Source organism: Schistocerca americana, chromosome 6 (assembly GCF_021461395.2).
Source record: "Schistocerca americana isolate TAMUIC-IGC-003095 chromosome 6, iqSchAmer2.1, whole genome shotgun sequence".
NCBI classification, from domain to species: Eukaryota; Metazoa; Arthropoda; class Insecta; order Orthoptera; family Acrididae; genus Schistocerca; species Schistocerca americana.
In genome coordinates, this window is record NC_060124.1 from 32,708,842 (window position 1) to 32,724,384 (window position 15,543).

The following is a 15,543-nucleotide window of genomic DNA, read 5'->3' on the forward strand; positions in this document are numbered from 1 at the left end:
TGTGGCATCTGGCAATGCACTGGGCATGGTGGCATGGATGAGGATGGTGAAGAGGCCAAAGCTGCAGCAAGACCTCTACCTCCATGTCCACACCCATGGGAACCACTGCTGATGCTCTGGAGTGAGAGTTATAACTGTGTGGGTGTAGGATCAGCATAGGTGGCTATTCCTGGTCTGATTGAACCACTAAGAGTGGTCTGCAGGGCTATGGTTGCACAGACAGGAGGTACTGTATGTGCTCAGAAACATTGTGAGTGCTGCTGCTGTGGTGGTGGTGGTGGTGGTGGTGGTGGTGGTGGTGCTCACTGGTTTTAATGTATGGTGTTTAAATGTCTGCACCATACACTGTGATTTGCAATTGGAGGATGGGTGGAATGGCAAACTAGACAGGTGTTTGATGCTGTTTGAGATCCAGAATTGTTCAAACATAATGATTTGGGTAAGCCCTTTGATGGCTAGAATCTAGAAGAGTGCATTAAGTACGAGTAATCGGAGTAAGTGACCATGACAGTGAGCCACATAGAGTCCAAAAAGGGGCCAACAAAATCCAAATGAATGTGGTCCTATGGACAGTAGGGGAATGGAACAGATGGCAAAAACCTGGGGTGGAGCAGCCTACTGTAAGGCGCACCATGGTCTCCACACCTTAATTCATTCCTGTTGGCATGTTGCCTCATGAGGGCTTTCATCTGTGACATATTCCAGTGCACACAGTAGAGGAGTCGCAAAACTAGAGGGTGCAGGGTAGGCAGGATGAAGTTACTGAGTTTCTGCCTCTGCACTGAGTGGCAGACATTGGTGGCAACTGAACAGACTGTAGGGAAGGTAAACCCAGGTCCGGAATTCTGCATTGCCATTATTTGAAAAGTAACAGGGCCAGCCAAGGAACACTTAGTGAACGACACGCTGTAAGATAGGAGTGCAGCTATTTGAGTAGCTGTAATGGGAAACCGATCTAAGGTGTGCCGCTGTTCCATGACAATGTGGAAACACGAGATTTCCTGTTGGTCAAAGTCCCCACAGGTAGACAAGAGAGAGTATCCAGATTTGCATGGTGTGCCTTGGGCTCGTATTTAATGGTATAATTGTAGGAGCTGAGAAAAAGCAACAAGTGCTGGACCCATTGTGCTGTCTGCTGTGGAAAGCAGGAGTGCAGCCCAAAGAGTGACACCAGTGGTTTGGGGCCTGTAATGAGTCTAAACTTGCTCCAGAACAGGTAAACACAGAACTTTTTAATGGAAAAGATAATCGCTGAAGCTTCCTTTTCTATCTGTGAGTAATTCTTGTGAGTGGGTGTTAGCATCTTTGATGCAGAGGCAATTGGTTGCTCAGCACTGCAATAATGCAATGAGAAGCATCTGCAGCCAAAACCAGAGGATATTGAAGGGGAAAAGGGCATAAGGCAGTGCTCCGAGTACAGACACACTTCAGCTGCCTGAAAGCTGCTCACAGACAGCTGTCTACCTGTACTGAAAGCCCTCCTTCCACAGCTGGTTGAGTGCATGCATAATATGGACCACATGTAGGAGGAACATCGAATAATTATTCAATGTTCCTGGAAAAAGCCTGCAGCTCCTGTAAGTTTTGGGAATGGATTAGAGTGTCGGTAGCTGCAGTATTGTGGTCCGTGGACTGGATCTCTTCTTTGTTGAGCAAGTATCTGTGGTATTCGACTTCAAAAAACTGGCACTTGTGTAAGTGGCACTTAATTCTGTGCCACACAGTGTAGTAAAGAGGGTACACAGTGATGGACATGTTTAACTGTTTCAGGTATTTGTGGAAGATTGCTGCAGAGGTAGAGATTCCAAATGGCAAGCACATGTAATAGTGTAAGCTGAAGGAAATATTAGTGACCATGATGTGTTGCGACTCCTCATCCAGAGGAATCTGTAATATTTATCAGCAAGATCTATCGTAGAAAAATACTTCCTCTGACAAGCTTCGTGAAGTGGTCCTCTGAACGTTGCATCAGGTAGGTTTCCACTTGCGCCTGGGTATTGATTGTTGAAAATTGTTGACTAGCAGAAGGGAGCCATTGGCTGTCTTGACCACTACCAGGAGTGTGGCCAAACTGGTTTCAACAGCTTCAATCGCCTCTTGTGGAGGCAATCAGGTTCTTGATTACCGGTGGTCCATAAGGAGACAGGGATCGGTTGTGTCCAGCAGAAATGGGGCACCATGTCTGGATGTAAGTAGATACAAGCCTGGAAATCTGTAGCGTACAGCAGCCCAGGTTTTGATAGAGTTACAAAGACAGCACAGAAGTCGTTGAGTTCCTGAAGGGAACCACATCCGTGGCGACCTGATGCTCATCAATGATGGTGAATCCAGACAGCATTAGCAACCATGTGAACTTGTTGTAGGCAGTTTTAATCGTGAATTGACCTCTGAGGGGAATCAGACTGTCCCCAAACAGCAGCCCCTGTGTCTGCGTGGAAACAGATGTCCCAGTCCGCAGTTGTGAGGTTGATAAAAGACTTGGTAGTGGAAGGATCACCCTGCGGAACAGTCACCTGAAGTTCATGCACTGCCTCTTGATGCATGTGGGAATGGAGTCTGATTGTCCCGATGGTTTATGGCATACAGTTCAGAGAAATCCATACCTCCCACAACAAGTGATCTGGATGACTCCATTCGCTTGTTCAGAAGGGGTGGCTATCTGTCAGGTGCCATATGTGCAGCAACTAGTACGGTACTTTGGTACTTCCCCTACCACTCCCATGCACCACAGTGGGGAGGGGGGGGGGGGAAACACAGGTCATTGTTCACTTTTTCCCAGCGAAAACAAATCAGTACATTGTGTAGCGACCGATGTGTTAAGTGCAAGAGAAATTCTAGTTTCTGTGTGAGAATACTACGCCACGCCGAAAACAGCTACTTCAAAGTCTACTCATAAGGCAGTGGCTGCAAGATTTTCCGCATTATACAACAGATGGGAAAATTTTTTTCTGCCAAGCATGCAACAAGCAGGTTAATTGATGTTGTTCTTATTTCCCTGTCACTTAGGATTCTTTTTTATCGCTATCCTTTAGTAATACAAAATACTCTTTATATGTGATTCTAAACTGCATTTCCCTTTTCTCTCGTATTAGGTTTCAAGTGTTAAGAAATCTCACTTAACTCAGCATGCAGATGGAATCGCACATAAAGCTATATAAAAAAAAAAAAATAATAAAAAAAAGTTCTGCAGTGATTTGTGGCAGCAAACATCCCCTTTCGGAAACTAGAAAACCCTATTTTCAGAGGTTTTCTTGTGAAGTACTGACATCAGTCTATTCCTGCAGAGTCAACTTTACGTAAGAATTATGTAGATTCATCTTACAATGCTGCATTGCACAGAATCCGAGAAGACGTTGGAGAATCTTGTATATGGATTTCTGCGGATGAAACTACTGACAGTCTTGGCTGTTACATTGCAAACCTGATTATTGGCAAGCTAGATCCAGATGCTCCATCCAGGGCTCATTTGACTTACTCAGAACAGCTTGCAAAAACTAACCAACACACAATAGCACAGTTTGTTTACAATGGGCTTAAGGTGCTATACCCAAATGGAGTGGATGAGAATAAGGTGCTTCTGGCCATCACTGTTGCTGCTGCATATATGATAGCAGCGTTTCAACTATTAAAAGTATTCTACCCATTGATGCTGCAAGTAACTTGTGTAGTGCATGGGATCAACCGCATAACAGAGCAAGTAAGGCTACAATTTCCTAAAGTAAATAAAGTAATATCTATGGTGAAGAAAATTTTTGTTAAGGCACCATCAAGAATACAGGCATTCAAAGAACAGCTTCCAGATGTCCCAGTGCCCCTGTTGTCACGCGCTGGGGCACATGGCTGATAGCAGCAGAATACTATAGTACGCATCTCTCAGTTGTCCAGAAGGTGGTTGAAAATATACCGGAGGATACTGCATCCATAACTGCAGCAATGGAGTTACTCAAAGATTCTTCTTTAAAACGGGACTTATCTTACATTAGGGCCCACTACACATTTATGGCAAGAATAATTTCACAATTAGAAGGCTCAGGGAGACCTATCTACAACAATATTTCTGTGCTTGAAGAAGTCAAAATGAAAATTAATGAAGTGCCAGGTGAAGTAGGGGAAAAAGTACGGGCAAAAATGCAAACGGTTTTGCAGAAGAACACTGACCTGAAGGAGTTGTGTGCAGCTGCTGACATACTTAGTGGAAAATCCAGCACTCCTGACTGCAGCATTCCTGTCCAACATGTGCCGAAAATGAAGTACGCCCCTGTCACATCTGTTGATGTAGAACGTTCTTTTTCAGCGTATAAATTGATTCTGATTGACAAGCGCTACAGTTTTTCACTAGAAAACCTAGAAAAGATTCTGTTTATTTATTGTGAAGCCAACTATAATCAGAATATGTGAAACTACGAATGTATTAATTAAACCTTTATGTTGTAGATTGCTGTGCTCTGTAACTGTGTAAATATTCAGTCTCCTTGTTTTAATGACTAATAAGATGTTCATACTGTCAACACTGTGTATTTTAATTTATTTTTATTTTCTCTGCATCATTTTTATTAGAGCCTATTTTAGGTTTTATATAGCCTAAATGAACTACTGAAGGAGCCTTTTTTAGGTGCCTAAAACACACTGTTTTATGACCTAAAAACCTCTCTAATATATATGTTTAATATATCAAACTATTCAGGAAGATGTGTGCCACAAAATAGGCATATTTGGAAAAATTGAATTATTTTTTAAATTATAGACATTCACCGCATTCAATATACACTCCTGGAAATTGAAAAAAGAACACATTGACACCGGTGGGACACTCAGATGTTTAGGACGGGTGGTAGGGACAGAGCATCGAGTGACATTATACTGAGTGCACTATCCGAAAATTACCTCGAGCAATTAAACAGAGAACCGACTCGTGGAGATAACATCTTGGACCTACTGATAACAAACAGACCCGAACTTTTCGACTCTGTATGTATAGAACAGGGAATCAGTGATCATAAGGCCGTTGCAGCATCCCTGAATATGGAAGTTAATAGGAATATAAAAAAAGGGAGGAAGGTTTATCTGTTTAGCAAGAGTAATAGAAGGCAGATTTCAGACTACCTAACAGATCAAAACGAAAATTTCTGTTCCGACACTGACAATGTTGAGTGTTTATGGAAAAAGTTCAAGGCAATCGTAAAATGCGTTTTAGACAGGTACGTGCCGAGTAAAACTGTGAGGGACGGGAAAAACCCACCGTGGTACAACAACAAAGTTAGGAAACTACTGCGAAAGCAAAGAGAGCTCCACTCCAAGTTTAAACGCAGCCGAAACCTCTCAGACAAACAGAAGCTAAACGATGTCAAAGTTAGCGTAAGGAGGGCTATGCGTGAAGCGTTCATTGAATTCGAAAGTGAAATTCTATGTACCGACTTGACAGAAAATCCTAGGAAGTTCTGGTCTTACGTTAAATCAGTAAGTGGCTCGAAACAGCATATCCAGACACTACGGGATGATGATGGCATTGAAACAGAGGATGACACGCGTAAAGCTGAAATACTAAACACCTTTTTCCAAAGCTGTTTCACAGAGGAAGACCGCACTGCAGTTCCTTCTCTAAATCCTCGCACAAACGAAAAAATGGCTGACATCGAAATAAGTGTCCTAGGAATAGAAAAGCAACTGGAATCACTCAATAGAGGAAAGTCCACTGGACCTGACGGGATACCAATTTGATTCTACACAGAGTACGCGAAAGAACTTGCCCCCCTTCTAACAGCCGTGTACCGCAAGTCTCTAGAGGAACGGAGGGTTCCAAATGATTGGAAAAGAGCACAGATAGTCCCAGTCTTCAAGAAGGGTCGTCGAGCAGATGCGCAAAACTATAGACCTATATCACTTACGTCGATCTCTTGTAGAATTTTAGAACATGTTTTTTGCTCGCGTATCATGTCATTTCTGGAAACCCAGAATCTACTATGTAGGAATCAACATGGATTCCGGAAACAGCGATCGTGTGAGACCCAACTCGCCTTATTTGTTCATGAGACCCAGAAAATATTAGATACAGGCTCCCAGGTAGACGCTATTTTTCTTGACTTCCGGAAGGCGTTCGATACAGTTCCGCACTGTTGCCTGATAAACAAAGTAAGAGCCTACGGAATATCAGACCAGCTGTGTGGCTGGATTGAAGAGTTTTTAGCAAACAGAACACAGCATGTTGTTATCAATGGAGAGACGTCTACAGACGTTAAAGTAACCTCTGGCGTGCCACAGGGGAGTGTTATGGGACCATTGCTTTTCACAATATATATAAATGACTTAGTAGATAGTGTCGGAAGTTCCATGCGGCTTTTCGTGGATGATGCTGTAGTATACAGAGAAGTTGCAGCATTAGAAAATTGTAGCGAAATGCAGGAAGATCTGCAGCGGATAGGCACTTGGTGCAGGGAGTGGCAACTGACCCTTAACATAGACAAATGTAATGTATTGCGAATACATAGAAAGAAGGATCCTTTATTGTATGATTATATGATAGCGGAACAAACACTGGTAGCAGTTACTTCTGTAAAATATCTGGGAGTATGCGTGCGGAACGATTTGAAGTGGAATGATCATATAAAATTAATTGTTGGTAAGGCGGGTACCAGGTTGAGATTCATTGGGAGAGTGCTTAGAAAATGTAGTCCATCAACAAAGGAGGTGGCTTACAAAACACTCGTTCGACCTATACTTGAGTATTGCTCATCAGTGTGGGATCCGTACCAGATCGGTCTGACGGAGGAGATAGAGAAGATCCAAAGAAGAGCGGCGCGTTTCGTCACAGGGTTATTTGGTAACCGTGATAGCGTTACGGAGATGTTTAATAAACTCAAGTGGCAGACTCTGCAAGAGAGGCGCTCTGCATCGCGGTGTAGCTTGCTCGCCAGGTTTCGAGAGGGTGCGTTTCTGGATGAGGTATCTAATATATTGCTTCCCCCTACTTATACCTCCCGAGGAGATCACGAATGTAAAATTAGAGAGATTAGAGCGCGCACGGAGGCTTTCAGACAGTCGTTCTTCCCGCGAACCATACGCGACTGGAACAGGAAAGGGAGGTAATGACAGTGGCACGTAAAGTGCCCTCCGCCACACACCGTTGGGTGGCTTGCGGAGTATCAATGTAGATGTAGATGTAGATGTAGATGTGTGTCAGACCCACCATACTTGCTCCGGACACTGCGAGATGGCTGTACAAGCAATGATCACACGCACGGCACAGCGGACACACCAGGAACCGCGGTGTTGGCCGTCGAATGGCGCTAGCTGTGCAGCATTTGTGCACCGCCGCCGTCAGTGTCAGCCAGTTTGCCGTGGCATACGGAGCTCCATCGCAGTCTTTAACACTGGTAGCATGCCGCAACAGCGTGGACGTGAACCGTATGTGCAGTTGACGGACTTTGAGCGAGGGCGTATAGTGGGCATGCGGGAGGCCGGGTGGACGTACCGCCGAATTGCTCAACACGTGGGGCGTGATGTCTCCACAGTACATCGATGTTGTCGCCAGTGGTCGGCGGAAGGTGCACGTGCCCGTCGACCTGGGACCGGACCGCAGCGACGCACGGATGCACACCAAGACCGTAGGATCCTACGCAGTGCCGTAGGGGACCGCACCGCCACTTCCCAGCAAATTAGGGACACTGTTGCTCCTGGGGTATCGGCGAGGACCATTCGCAACCGTCTCCATGAAGCTGGGCTACGGTCCCACACACCGTTAGGCCGTCTTCCGCTCACGCCCCAACATCGTGCAGCCCGCCTCCAGTGATGTCGCGACAGGCGTGAATGGAGGGACGAATGGAGACGTGTCGTCTTCAGCGATGAGAGTCGCTTCTGCCTTGGTGCCAATGATTGTCGTATGCGTGTTTGGCGCCGTGCAGGTGAGCGCCACAATCAGGACTGCATACGACCGAGGCACACAGGGCCAACACCCGGCATCATGGTGTGGGGAGCGATCTCCTACACTGGCCGTACACCACTGGTGATCGTCGAGGGGACACTGAATAGTGCACGGTACATCCAAACCGTCATCGAACCCATCGTTCTACCATTCCTAGACCGGCAAGGGAACTTGCTGTTCCAACAGGACAATGCACGTCCGCATGTATCCCGTGCCACCCAACGTGCTCTAGAAGGTGTAAGTCAACTACCCTGGCCAGCAAGATCTCCGGATCTGTCCCCCATTGAGCATGTTTGGGACTGGATGAAGCGTCGTCTCACGCGGTCTGCACGTCCAGCACGAACGCTGGTCCAACTGAGGCGCCAGGTGGAAATGGACTGGCAAGCCGTTCCACAGGACTACATCCAGCATCTCTACGATCGTCTCCATGGGAGAATAGCAGCCTGCATTGCTGCGAAAGGTGGATATACACTGTACTAGTGCCGACATTGTGCATGCTCTGTTGCCTGTGTCTATGTGCATGTGGTTCTGTCAGTGTGATCATGTGATGTATCTGACCCCAGTAATGTGTCAATAAAGTTTCCCCTTCCTGGGACAATGAATTCACGGTGTTCTTATTTCAATTTCCAGGAGTGTAAAAGGTAATTAATGTTCACTACCATTACAGTGTGTATTTAAAGCAAACCTGATTTGCATCCTCACATAGTGGCACTACTAGCACCACTCTTATGCGACTGATGCAAAATTTGGATAGCTATCATCTTTCAGATGTAGACACACATCTACCAACTTTTGTTAGTGTCATATAACTCCTTCTTGGTGTTGTGACTCTTATTCCGATTGTGCTAGGTAGTGCAGTCTTTTATGTTGCGTTAGCAGTTGGTGTTAAATCTGTGAACAGATGCATATCACTTACATGTACTGCCTAGCACAGTTTGTATATTGACAGTGTAATTTATATTACAATGTGACAACAGTGACAAACTCAAAGTGTTGTTATCTGACTTTAGTGATTTTATATTCACATAATATGATGGTGTAAATGCTTTTAAATACCTGATGATGGTCTGTCAACTGAAACTAGTTTTTAAATACAGCAGCTCGAGGTATGATAATGACATCCTATAACAAACTACTGCTAGAATGGGAGCAAGCTATGTGCACACTCTCTGCAGAATGGCACACATATCTTGTCCAGTCCGAATGTCTTTCTGCTATTAAGCTGTTATTGCTTTCCTGTTTTACACTCCCTTACATAAGTATCTACTATGTCAGCATACGGTGATTGAGAAGTGGAACCGTATTACCACCTTAATCAGTGAAACTGTTTCAGAAGATTAAATTTAATATCAGTTATGGTGTTAGTATGATTTGTGAGTGACTGAAAAGTTGATTTTCATCCATTTACTGACTTTATTTAAGACCAAAACTTGTGGGTTTTAGTCAGATCAGATGTCAAAATGTATGATGAAGCTTTTGTAGTAACTTTTTCACAGAAGGTCTCTCCCATCCCGTGAAACCTTGCTTGGCACATACTGATCTATGATTTGTGGAACAATTCTTACGAAGTTTATCCATTTGCGCCCCCCGTGTTTTGTTGACTACTCAGATATTCTGTCATTTTTATCTTATCACCCTCAGAAACTCCCTCCTGACACATTGCAGAATCCAGAGCATAAACAGACATCCAATGCAACTCAAATTCAGTTACAGTTGTTGAACTTCCCACCTTTTTCTCATCCCTACAGTTGAAACACTGTGTAATCACTAATCCTGTCTATCAGACTAAATCCAAAACCAATACTGAACCCTGCCTGTCTCAGTTTAATCCTCCATTTAATCATGGTCCAGTCCCACTGCCTGCCAAATCATCCCTCGTTAACTTCTCAGAATTTCCTAACCTTGAATCTTGGCTGACCATTTCCCAAATCCCTTAAATTGGAAATCAACCTCTCATCCACAGAAAGAACTGCAATCCACACCTAAAAACAGGTACTAACCTTACAATCCTATCTGCCGACAAAGGCTCCACCAATGTGGTTACAAACCACACGAAGGACTCCACTGGCTATCAGAACCAACTACATACAAGCACTGCCAAAGTGACCACAGTCCAGAAATCCAGCAGGATCTCCAGTCCCTCAAGTCCTTAGGTCCATCCCAGAACTTCTTACTTCACTTGCACCACTCCCCACACTCCTGCTTTCTGTCTGTATACTGATGTACATAAATACAACCACACAGGATGCCACAGTGTGTGCTATTACTATGCTCCACTAGAGGGGATCTCCTCCCTTGTAGACCAACACATTCAGTCTAGTGTCTGTAACCAAACCGTCGTATATAAAAGACACCAATTATTGCCTCTACTGTCTCTCCACAGTCCCTATTCCTTTATCAGCCTGTGCCTTGGTCATCACTGTTAATGTCACCTCCTTCAACTCTAATAGCACCAATGCTCATGGCCTTGCCACTATTGAACATGGCACTCTTCACCACTGCAGTAGTAGAGCTTCACATTTTTAGCCTAAATCATAACATCCAAGGGTTAACAATACGAGCTCAGAGTATTGTATTTTGACGACATTGGGTTTCTAGTAATGGGCGCCAGTGAAATACAAAAACGCTGCAGATAATAAACAAGTAAGAACTAGCATCAAGTGCTAAATTAACAGAAATAAGTCTGGAATAATGAATACTGTTTGTGGATTAGAAGCTCTCAGCCAAAGACAAAATTCAGGATATTACAAATATGAAAATTACAGAAAAATATGAGCCAATATGCATCAGCACACTTAAAGGACTGTTGATGAAGTACAGAGAGTGGATTTGGGAAAACATCTACATAACATCCTAAATAAATTGGCAACAAGTCCTGCCACTGCCAAAAGTATGTCATCTGCTCTGGGTCCCTTCACCAGCTGCAGACATATCTTTAAAGTGAAATCTGAAATTGACTGCAGACAATGGCAGTTTTAAATCTTACAGATGTGTACAATAAAGTGGACACATTGTACATTTGTAAAACATTCAGACAGTGGAAGAAGTCACCAAATAACATAGTGGCTTCTCTGTTAAATGAAATAGCACAGCCCCCCAGTAATATCCACAATATCCCAAATGAATAATACCATCTGAAACATTTCCTCATAAAATTTAGTTACACTCAAATGAGAACTGAGAACCTTATGATCAAATTGAAAAATGTGCACAAAAGCTTGATGCAAAGTAGAAGCAGGAATGTCATAAAACAAAAGACAACTGGCACAAAATCTGTAAGAATATTCACAACCTGCTGTTACCGACCAGTATAAGGGTTAAGTGGTACTACAGTGTCAATAAAGAAATAACAACAAACTCAGGACTGTACTCCATTCAAACTTTCAGATTCTCCACTGTGTACCACCTGCAGTCTTACTGTCACCAAAGCACATAAAATTGTTTGCAGTAATGCAAACAGTGTATGGTTGTCCATGAGAAAAAAATTACCAATAACCAAAGGATATCGTCCACCACAATAACACTGATATTCCTTCTACATCCAGGGAAGAACCTTACCTGAAAATGAAAAAGGCTGTCAGTTAATAAAAAGGACAGAGTGTTCATATTCTCAAAATGGGATATGACTGCAAGAACTACAACAGATTAATAATTATGAGAAATATGTATTCTTCCTCAAAAGAACTGTAATGTGAATTCTACCCAAATGTCAATTAAAAAATTACTCAATTGCCAATTTCTTACAGATTTTTGTACGAAGACTGAAATGTGAATGTGTTGTAGAGTATATGATTATTTATAAACTGAATTTGTTTTCTGTTATGTTCTTTGATTATGTGAATGTGTTAACTGTAAAATAAAATTTTGGAAAAAAGTTGAATTCTTTCTAACCACTCAGAATCCCAAACCTCATGCCTGGTACAGATCACTGATGACATAATAATTATTCCTCCCCCATTCACTTCACCTGTTGTTCCTCAATGTCGATTTCCACTTCAAGGATGGTTACATCAATACCTCCGTCATCATCAAATCTACTAACCACCAACTGTACGTCACTTCAACAGCTGCCACCTGTTCCACACCAAGATGTCCCTTCCTTACAGCCTAGAGACCTGTGTTGCATCTGTACTTACAAGCAGTCCTCCTCCAAATACCCCAAGGATCTCACTGAGGCTTTCACAGGTCACAATTACCTTCCCAGTCCAACCAAAAAGCAGCACTCCTCTTGTTACTCAGGACTGGAGCAATGATATCACACACTGTCAGTGTTTCGACTGTTTCTCATCGTGGCCTGAAACGAATATCCTTTCCACTATTTTCATCGGCCCTCCCACAGCAGTAGTCCACCATCCACCCAACCTACACAATATTCTTGTTCATCCATACTCCACCCCTGCTCCCAACCCTTTGCGTCATATCCCTGCAATTGACTTAGATGCAAGACCTGTCTACATCCATACTCCACAGAACACTGTATGTTGCATGATGGAGAGTATCTTGTGCCAATATGTCTATATGCCTCCATGTGAGCCCTAATTCTTTTCACAAAATGTATGTTAGAGGCAGTAGAATAATTTTGCACTCAGTTGAAAATGCCAGTTATCTAAACTTTCTCAATAGTATTTAGCAAAAAGAATATCTTTGATTGAGGGATTGCCATTTGAGTTCATGAAGCATCTCCATATGTATGGTGATATATGTAAGATCATACTTAACAAGGGAAACTAGTATGCGAAGATGGGGGGGTGTTAAAAACATAATGAAGTTGAAACGAAAATACACAAACAGCGTTTCAAACCAGATGCCATTAGGAATATTCAAAAAGTAACAATACATTCATAATGGACTTGAACATAAATGGGTTAAGTTCAAATTACACAAATGGCAGAGAAACAAAACGACTTGCAAATCATTTTGTCAGAAATACCAAATATCAGGATTGTATTGTTGAATGAAAACTGGCTTACAAAGGATAATATCAATATCTTAAATAACCTTGATAATTTTATGTTGCCAGCAGCTTTTGTGGATGTAATGTAACTTGAGGAGGATCGTGCACACCAGTGGAAAGCTCAATGGAATATAGAGCAAGACTCAATTTCGATTCCCTTAACTAAAAATGTATATTTTAAAGCTGCTGCGTAGAGTTAGGGCAATATATTGTAATTTTATCTGTGTACAGAATTCTGGGTGCAGAAATAATGAAACATTGTCGAAATTCCAGTATCTGTTGCAAAAACTTCTAAAAGAAACCAGATCAAGTTAGTAAAGCCAATAGCTCAACAAAATTCATTGGTATGATTCAAACATTGAGTTTCAGTGCAAATTTCACTCAAGTAAATGAAGTGTCTGCAACCTGTATAGATGATATTTTAACCAGTTACACTTGTAATGAGGCAAATAAGTTTTGTTTAGATTTAGGACTTTCTGATCGTTGCGCTTTGTTTATGGAGTTACCAAAAATGATATAACCTTGCTCGAAACAAACCTACATCAAATGCCAGTTCACCAAAGAAAATATAAACTTATTCTATCGTAGATTAAATAAGGTGGAGTGATCTATAGATCGTAGTATTTCATGCTCTGAAAATTTTGCTACTTTCTTGGAAAAATTCCTGCATGTTTTTAATGAAACTTTCTCTCTTACTGTACATAATAATAAAAAAAGTAGGAAATAAAGTGGATTACTGAAGGAATAAAAATCCCAAGTGCAAGAAAAAGACTGCTACATATCCATATCCACATCCACACTCAGCAAGCCACCTGATGGTGTATGGCAGAGGGTACCTTGAATACCTCTATCGGTTCTCCCTTCTATTCCAGTCTTGTATTGTTCGTGGAAAGAAAGATTGTCGGTATGCCTGTGTGTGGGCTCTAATCTCTCTGATTTTATCCTCATGGTCTCTCTGCGAGGTATACGTATGAGGGAGCAATATACTGCTTGACTCCTCGGTTAAGGTATGTTCTCAAAATGTCAACGAAAGCCCATACTGAGCTATTGAGTGTCTCTCTGGCAGTGTCTTCCACTGGAGTTTATCATCTCCGTAACACTTTCACGATTACTAAATGATCCTGTAACGAAGTGCGCTGCTCTCTGTTGGATCTTCTCTGTCTCTTCTATCAACCCTATCTGGTACGGATACCACACCGGTGAGCAGTATTCAAGCATTGGTTGACCAAGTGTACTGGAACCTACTTCCTTTGTTTTCAGACTGCATTTCCTTAGGATTCTTCCAATGAATCTCAGTCTGGCATCTGCTTTACGGATGATTAATTTTTTTATGGTCATTCCATTTTAAATCACTCCTAATGCCTACTCCCAGATAATTTATGGAATTAACTGCTTCCAGTTGCTGACCTGCTATATTGTAACTAAATGATAAAGGGAACTAAAACTTAACAAAAGTCCTGATTTTGTTACCTATGTAAAAGATTACAAAAATATTTTTAAAAAAGTTGTACTAGGATCTATTACTTAAGAAGACTTTGAGCCATTTACATATCTGGGAATATATTCCGTGTGCTCGTTCCTTCATTAAGTCTGTAATGGGGGACCATGTCAAACACTTTCTCAAAATGAAGGTGTATGGAATCTGTTGCCTTTCATCCTTGGTTCATTTCATATCATTTGAGAAAAGGGCAAGCTGAGTTTCGCACTAGAGATTATTTCTAAATCCACGTTAATGTGTGGACAGAAGCTTTTCTGTGTCAAAGAAATTTATTATAGTCTAACTTGGTATATGTTCAAGAATTCTGCACCAAACCAATGTTAAAGATATTGGTCTGTAATTTTGTGGGTCCCTTGTTATATACAAGATTCACCTGCACTATTATCCAGTTGCTTGATACTCCGGACTGGGCGAGATATTTCTGATAATGCAAGCTAAATAAGGGGCCAATACTATAGATCACTCTCAGTAAAACCTAATAGGGATTTCATCTGGACCTGGAACTTATGTATTTTCATCTCTTTCAGTTACTTCTCTATGCCAGAGATGCCTATTACTGTGTTGTCAGTCCAATGGCAGTGTGTCTGTACGATCCTCCTGCATGAATGCAGAACGAGGTGGCATACTGATTAGTACGGTGGACTCACATATGGGGGAGGGGGGACAGTGGTTCTACACCTATATATCAACCAAGCCCAAACCTCCTTGCAGTATCTTCTCTCCATCTGCAAAATTTTCCTGCTATGTAATCCCAAATTTCTGGAACCCATAACACACACTGAAACTCTTGCCCTGCCGGAACTCCAGCAACATGGACACCACCACCACCTTGAAAAGCTCTCCATCCTGCTCACTTCCTACTCCTGCCTCGGAGTACCACCGTCCACCACCTCTACAACAACCTCCAAGCCTTACCCATGTCCCCTCACAGCTGACAAACCCTGTCTCGCACACCTACACCTACACCTACTACACTTACCCCACCCTCCAAAACTCACTCTCACCACCACACAGAATCCAGAACCTGAACAGACCTGCAACACAGTCATGAAACTTTCCTTCAGAAGCCTTAGTCCCACAGACCTCACCTTTTGCCCCACTCCAAAATTCAACCATGCAGGACTAGTTAAAGACCTTCTCTCCTCCCGGTCCCTACAGTAGAAACACTTTTCC